The sequence below is a fragment of the Equus quagga genome, chromosome 16 (genome assembly GCF_021613505.1).
Source record: "Equus quagga isolate Etosha38 chromosome 16, UCLA_HA_Equagga_1.0, whole genome shotgun sequence".
Classification (NCBI taxonomy): Eukaryota; Metazoa; Chordata; class Mammalia; order Perissodactyla; family Equidae; genus Equus; species Equus quagga.
The window spans coordinates 6,159,282-6,167,504 of record NC_060282.1 but is presented as its reverse complement, the minus strand read 5'-3'; the positions used below and the strand labels follow the sequence as shown (position 1 = coordinate 6,167,504).

The window sequence follows — 8,223 nt, the reverse complement described above, 5'->3', positions numbered from 1 at the left end:
TCCCCAATCTTTTATTACCTGCTTCTAACTTTAGCCTCTGTCCAAAAATTAGGAAATATTTTTAGAATTTGTCAAAATTTCCTTTTACTTCCTACCAAATTTCAACACATTTCTGGTAAGGAAACCCATGAGTCAGCCCTTCTACTTCCTTCTCTCCTTTCTTTTTTCTCCCTGGATTGATCTACAGCATCACTGACTGGCATGTTTAATGTGACAGCTATTTTCCCTATTTTCCAGTGATGAAGGTTTTGTTTGTTTATTTTTTAAAGGTCTCATTTTCTTGCCAGTCAGGGGACTCCAAAGCCAATATTTTTTTTCCTGGAACCACTCGTACGTCTTATTTTTTTTCTAGTACATTGAAACCAAGATGTAGGGCTGGGTAGGAATCAGAATGCAGAAAGAAAGAAATTGGACACCGAGATTTCTAGTGGCCAAAATTGGGGATTTGATGAGTAGTTATCATGTTCCTTTAAATAAACCTGACCCTCAACATAACATTCCGTAGAAATTTCATGAAAACCAATAAGGGTACAAGCCTATTTCTCTGGAATTTCCCAGACATTCTCTCCCCCAGCTATTGTCTTCCTACCCATCATCTAGCTTCATATGTCTTATTCTGATATTTTTCTGAGATCCTTTTCCCTTTTGTTCCCCCTGCCCTTCATTGTCAGCTAAAAGTAGGAGAGCTGAAGTAATCAGGGTATCATAACTTGAGATGTTGGTCCACTGTCGCTGGAAGCAATGATGAGAGAATGGCTAAACCCCCTCATTGTATCAAGGCATACAGAGCTGCTTTGGGACATCAGCCCTGGGTTTCACCTACAGATGACAGCCCTGGCATCTCAGCTTGCAGAAGCAAGGACAAGACTGGCCTTTGCCAGGCACTACTGACCCCGTGATGCCTGTAGCTGCTGTTAATTTCCAAAGAGATTCATCAGGGATTCCACTACCCTTCCAGCTTCATGATATAGATAAGAAAACTTGAGTGACTGGAACCTTCTCTTGGCTGATCATTTGAGGAGATTGTGTGATAGGGTGTTACCATCTTTTTGCCGCTAGATGTTGTTAAAACCAGATTCTTTACCTCACCTGTCAAAGCACAGTAGTAAAAATAATTTCCGATTTGGAGATAATTAGATTTTCCCTTAAACTCAGTAACATGCATCATCTGACAGAGGAAAGTGAGGTAGAGAGGGACCTATGTCCAGGATAGGCTGGGAGCAACACTTTGGAACTATCACCTTTACAAGCCTTCCCACGAGTTCTTGCCTCTGACTACAGAGTTCTCAAAACACCCGTTGTGTCCTGGCCCTTAGTATTTCAGTCTCACCTTGTCAGTCCTCCTTCACAGAGGTCTTCTCTGACAGCTCAAACTAAAGTAGCTTCTTCTGTTTAGTATCCTACCTTTTCCTATGTTTGTCAACACGTTTTGAGGTTTATAAGTTTTTATGTATTTTCTTGCCAGCTTGTTCATTGCTTTTATCTTGTGAAAGAACGCAAGCCTCATGTGAACAGGAATCACGCATGCATGTCTGTCTTACTTGTTATTTCATCCCCAGTGTGTAGATTATTATACTTGGTAGGTAACAGGCAATATATAGCGTATCATGACTGAATGAGTGAATGCTACCCAAGCCACTTCTTACTCCCTTTTCTGAAACCTCCTGCATTTCAGCAACTAGTTCTGATGTAACTTACTACCTACAACTTGCTTTTCCTGCCTGGCCTTTTATCTGCCAAACCCTCTACTGGGGATCTGAGAAGTGGCTACCAAACCCTGGGGTGAGTGTCCAGTGTCCTCATAGATCTTCTCCTAGTCTGAGCACAAAGCTCCTCTTCTGAAAGCTGACACTCGCTCTGTTTAAAGTGCAATTTACACTTACAGATTCTCTCTCCCTAGTATAGTCAAGCTCTATTGGTTCTTTATGGTTTCCTCTGTCACCATGGAGATAGATGGATTTTAGCTATTACTGTCTAGGGCCAAGGAATATACAAACAGAAGAGGTGGGAATTAACTTGGACACTCTTTGTGTAATTAGCATCTAATGAATCCATCCTCAAAATAGATCGGCTACAACCCCATTAGTCCAGAGTCGTAGCTGCTCAGGCTTCATGTAATAAGATGTGGAATGATAACTCACAGCAGGGACTCTAAACAGAGCTTCTGGGGAGAAAATGTTTACTGAATAAACAGTCTGGTCACCAGGGAGAGAATGACTCATTTGCGTTTCCTGTTTTAATGTGTGAAAATGTTTTTCCTCTTGAAAGGGGCTGCATTAAAGAGCTTGGAGGCAATATGCCAGACTCATTTATGCAGAGGCTTAGGATCTGAATAAGATTATAGAATTGCACGTTGAGCATGAAGGGGAGCGTGAAGGGTGGCGTGGGCCATTTCTCTTCTCCTTCGCGACCATGTTACAAGACTTATTTTTCACTCCAGTAGGGCAGAGTCTATAAAAAATCTTCCCTTTTACAAAAACAGACATTGAGGCTCAGAGTAGACAAGGGATTAGACCAACACCACATAGCTAACAAGTGGCAGAGGGAACCTAAAACTTTAGTGTCCTGATTCTTGACACTTCTCAGGGCATAGTGCTCTCTCTCATATCCTCACAGCCTCTCACACTTAGGGAATTATATATCACGATAGAATACGCCATTCTTGACTGAAAATGAAGGGAAAAGTACAAGACCCTCCAAAAGAAAGTGGAAATTATGATGAGGCTAATGGTCAGGAAGTAAAATCAAATCAGCTCACCTTCTGTCCTCCATTAAAAAAACAAAGCACTTGCCCATTTTCCATGCTTTTCTGCTACTTCCCCAAATTGTGATCCAAGCCGAAGTCTTTTGATTCAGAGGGTGCTTATTCCATTAAATCATACTGTGTTGCACAGAACTTGTAAGGCCCTAAGTGGGTATGGTGGAAATCTTGTATATCCTGTCTCACAGTCTCATGGTCTTCCTTTCTGATCCAGTTATTGTGGTATCTACCAGACATGCGTAAGTGTAGCCCGAGGGCTTCTGGTGTCAGTGACTCCATGACTGTCTTGCACCGAGGTGGGGCATCTCTGCTGCAACAGTGTGCAGTATCAAGAAATAGGAGGGGTTTATTACCTTTGGGGTGTCATTGACAAATGGAGCATGGGACTCAACACTTCCTCCACCACGCCTCACATAGATCATCCTGAGGCATGTTCTGATTAGTTTCTTATAGAGTCTCAGAAAAATTTAGCATTAGGTGCCCTGAACAGTAACCAGTTCAATTATCACCCTTGCCTTGGTTTCTCTGCCAATCTTCTTTCATAATTCCAAGACCACCCACTTTTATTCCGTGGAATTACCGTCTAAAATAAACTACCTGCGTGCATGTGCTTGCATACACTTTGTTCAGAGAGAACCCATGCGAAGACACAGAGACATTTCTTATGTACTTAGTGGGTATATTGGTCAGAATTATTCAGAAAAAACAGAGCCAATAGGAGAGAAAGAGATAAAGAGAAAAAAAAATTCTTATAAGGAATCGGTTCATGTGATTTTGGGGGCTGAGAAGCCCCAAGATCTGCAGCCCACAAGCTGGAGACCCAGGAGGGCCCATGGTGTAGTTCCAGTCCGAGTCTGAGAGCCTGAGAAGGAGGAGAGCCAGTGGAGTAGGTTCCAGCCTGAATCCAAGTCCAAAGGAGAAGATGGGTGTCCCACCTGAAAGACAGTCAGGCAGAGAGGCGTCCCTCTCTTTCAGCCTTCTTGCTTTGTGCAGATCTTCGATTGATTGAATGAAGCCCACCCACATTAGGGAGGGCAATTTTCTTTTCAGTCCACCAATTTAAATGTTAATCTCATCCAAAACAGCCTCACAGACACACCTAGAATAATGTTTGACCAAATGTCTAGGCACTCCATGGCCCAAATTGACAGGTAAAATTAGCCACCACAATAGGCTAGAATATTGTGCTAAACATAAAATCAAAATGAATCAAAACTTACTGTACTCCAAAATGTTTATATATATTATATTATTAATCCTCAAAACACCACCAGATAGTCATTTTAATTTCATTTTATAAAGAAAAAAACACTTAGGAACAGAAGGATTAAATAAAATCTCCAAAGTCTCACAGCCAGCAACCGAGAGTGAAGGATTCAAACCCAGATCAATATAACAGAAAAGGACACAATCCTCCTACAATAAGATACCACCTCTCCAATGAGGTCAAAGATGTGTCTGGATTAATCAAAATTCTTTGATTTATTTGTCCCTTTGGAATCCAAACACCTTGGCATGTTACTCAAATCCATTAAGACTTGGATGCTAAAAGCTTTTCACCCTTATTTCTTTTCATTGCTCATCCCAGGATTCAGGCCCCACATCATACACATACAAAACACTCAGGCAAAACTCTGAACTTCCTCAGGTTGCTTCCTCAACTTCCTTCTCCCTCTAGGATGTTATTCTTACTCATCCTCCTCTACTTTGTAGTTTATCTCTCTGGATGACAAGATAGTGACTTCCAGGCACCGCCCACTTCTAGCACAGGGTGTGGCATAGAGTGGGCACATTCAGATGTCTGCTAAATTAAAGGAATCTGTGATTTTCACAGCTTTGTATAGGAAGTACCTGTGAATTAACCACAGAGGAAATAAATTATGGTTTGTTGCTAGCCTCCAAAGAGAGAAAGGCAGACAGATAGAGATACATTCAGGAAAAAAAAAAAAAAAGCTAAAGAAATCATTTATTTCACTCAAAGGTGATGTTTACAACAGAAATCATAAAATAGGTAATGTTCCTTTATATCTCCAGTGAACGATTTGAACAGAGCTAACTACAAAGAGAGTTGATTTTTCCCCCAATAGGGCTTATGTAGAGATTTTAATGAATTCTTTAATTCCAATAATTCAACCTTAAAGCAGATCTAGTCACTTTTCCCTTAACAGCATAATTAGTACCCAGAAAGTATGTTCCCCTAGATGTTACTAACATTTTTAACGTACTAAAACTAGAGAACAGAAGTGAGCAATTTGAAATGCTCTATAATGCTGAAGAATTTCTTGGGTACAATTGTTTTTCATCATGTATAGAGACATTTTTAAAATCACTTTATTGAGGTATGATTGGCATTTAAAGAGCTGTCCATATTTAATGTATACAACAGGATGAGTTTAAGATATGCGTGGACCCCTGAAACCATCGCCACTGTCTATGCCACAAACCTATCCATCCCTTCCAGAAATTTCCTCCCACCCTCTTTATTTATTATGCTTTGTGTGTGATAAGATTACTCGACATGAGACCCACCCTCTCGGCATATTTTTAAGTAAACAATACAGTATGATTAACAACAGGTGCTATTGCTGTTCAGTCGATGTCCAGGATTTATTCATCTTGCATAACTGAAACTTTGTACTCTTTGAACAATACCTTCCTGTTTCCCGGCGTCCTCCAGTCCCTGGCAACTACAATTCTACTCTGCTTCTATGAGTTTAACTATTTTAAATTCCTCTTATAAGTGGTATCACGTAGCATTTGTCCTTCTGTATCTGGCTTATTTCACCTACTATAATGTCTTTGAGGTTCATCCATGTTGTCACAAATGGCTGTTTGTCATAAGGCTAAGTAATATTCTACTGTATATAAGCATATACCACATTTTCTTTATCTGCTCATTTTTTGATGGATACTTAGGTTGCTTCCATACCTTAGCTACTGTGAATAATGCTGCAATGAACACGAGGGTGCAGATATCCTTTAAGATCTGTTAGCTAGACTAACTAAGAATATAAGAGAGAAAGCTCAAATAAATAGAATCAGAAATGAAAGAGGAGACATTACAACCAATGCCATAGAAATAAAAACAAAGATCATAAAGGGCTACCACGAAAAATTATATGACAGCAAATTGGACCAGCAGGAAAAAAACAGACAAATTTCTAGAAATATACAACCTACCAAGTCTGAATCAAAAAGAAATAGAGAGTTCGAATAGACAAGTAAGAAGAATGAATAACAAAGATTTAATAACAAGTGAGAAGATTGGATCCATAATCAAAAACCTCTCAACAATGAAAAACCCAGGAGCAGATGGCTTCACAGGTGAATTCTACCAAGTATTTATAGAAGAATTAATATCAATCCTTCTTAAACTCTTCCGAAACATAGAAGAGGGAACATTTCAAAACTTATTTTATGAGGCCAGTAGCACCCTGACACTATAGCGACACAAAGATAGCACAAGGAAAGAAAACTACAGGCCATTTCCCTGCTGAATATGGAGGCAAAAAATCTTCAACAAAATCTTAGCAAGCCAAACTCAACAGAACATTAAAACGATCATATACTATGACCAAATGGGATTTATTCCTGGGATGCAAAGATGGTTTAACAGAAGAAAATCAATCAATGTGATAAATCACATTAACAGAATGAAGGGTAAAAATCACATGACCATCTCAATAGATACAGAAAAAGCATTTGTGTACATTTTACTCATATCAGTCTCAGAAATGTCTCTCATTGAGTTTTCATAGTGAATGCAGAGGACAGAAATTAGTTTTTATTGATCCAGTCTCCATAGCTGGGGTTTAGTACCTACAGTTTTAGTCTTCCTCACTATTTCTCAATTTATAAGAAGAGCATAATATGAGAGGACTGTAAATGTGGGTGTGATTGTAAGATATTATCCATCCACCCTTATGACTATTACCTGTTGGAACTGTGTGCTGTAACAGAGAGCATACATGTTGCTGGATAGATAGATAAAGCAAGTTCTCTCCAACAAAAATAAGCAGCCAAAATGACCTCAGAATATAGTATAAATACTGACATTATAGAAAGAACCATGCTTAATTACAGGAACACAAATCAAGAACACTAGACCCACACTTACCTGGCAGGGGAGATCCCATGATCACGAAGGTGGTTTTTCCAGGGTGAGACTTCTCCATTACACTCGGAATGAGCTGATCCCTGCGATTTCTCCAAATGTGGGAAACTCGACTGCATAATTTGAGGCAGCAGGGGATTGCATTCACGCTTTCCCCTGGTCAAAAGAAAAAAAAAGAATTTGTAAAAAAAGAAAGAACACTCGACACAGACTTGAGATAATGAGGATACAGGAAAAACAGTGAAAATAGGGAGATACTGTACATCATTAGGATTTGGTTTACATTGATGTTTTTCCAGGGCTCAGCTCTTGGCCCCTCCATTTTCCTGTGCTCTGTTCTTCGGTGACCTGATTCTTTCTCATGTTTTGAACACATGCTTCTGTTCACAATCTCCGTATTTATATCTCCTGCTTAAATTTCTCACTGATTCTCAACCTATCGTTCCCAAGACACTACTGATGTCACTGTGGGTACTGACATCACTGCTTGGATATGTCTCACCAGCGTCTTCCACTTAGCAAGGCCAGAACTGATCTCTTAAGATAATCTTATCTTCAAACCTTGTCTTCACTCAATACCAGCTCTTCCTATCTTAACGTCCAATTTTGACACATGTGATCAGGATGTAAAACCGGAAGTAATTTTTAATCCCCCTGTTTTTTTACACTCCCATATGTGATCTTTTCTTCAGTCTGCTGATTAGACTTCCAAACTTTGTCTTGAATCTGTCCACTTACCTCTGTCTTCACTGCCACCTCATGTCGTCTACACCATCACTATCTTTTACTGTTACTACTGCAATATTCCTCTAATTTTTCTCTGCACTTCCACTCCCTTATAATCAATTCTATTCACAGCAGCCTAAATTATGTTTTAAATATCAATCTTTTTATGCCAATCCCTTGCTTAAGTTCCTTCAATGGATAAATAAACATGTTTGCACTTAAACTAAATTCGGAATCCCACAGAACCTGTACCATGCTTACTTTTCTGGTCGCTGTTAACCAGTTTTCTCACTATGATTCAGCAATAGGGGCTTCCTTCCCCAGCGATCTCTTTACCACGTCAATGCCTGTTGGTGGTCCAGACACCTAATATTCTCCCTGCTGACTCTCTATATGGCTAGCTCCTTCTCATCCACCATATCTCAGCTTACACATCACTTCCTCCAAGAATTCAGCCATGACCACCATATATATAGATTGGCATTAAGCAACAGGGAAAATCCCCCCAACTTGTTTTCTTCATAGCATTTATTACAAGGTACATGTTTAACTTGATTTTTCCTTGCTGTCCCTTATCCTCGGTAAATTGCAAGCTCCGTCTAGGCAGTAGTATGTCTGTTTC

At 39.7% G+C, this 8,223-nt stretch overlaps 1 non-coding gene across 1 annotated transcript; it reads left to right on the top strand.

Annotated features, from left to right (window-relative positions):
- Positions 1–6,870: 6,870 nt before the first annotated feature.
- Positions 6,871–7,034, top strand: LOC124228298 (U1 spliceosomal RNA). Its single transcript, XR_006885686.1, has one exon. It is a non-coding gene; the product is annotated as a U1 spliceosomal RNA (small nuclear RNA).
- Positions 7,035–8,223: the final 1,189 nt, after the last annotated feature.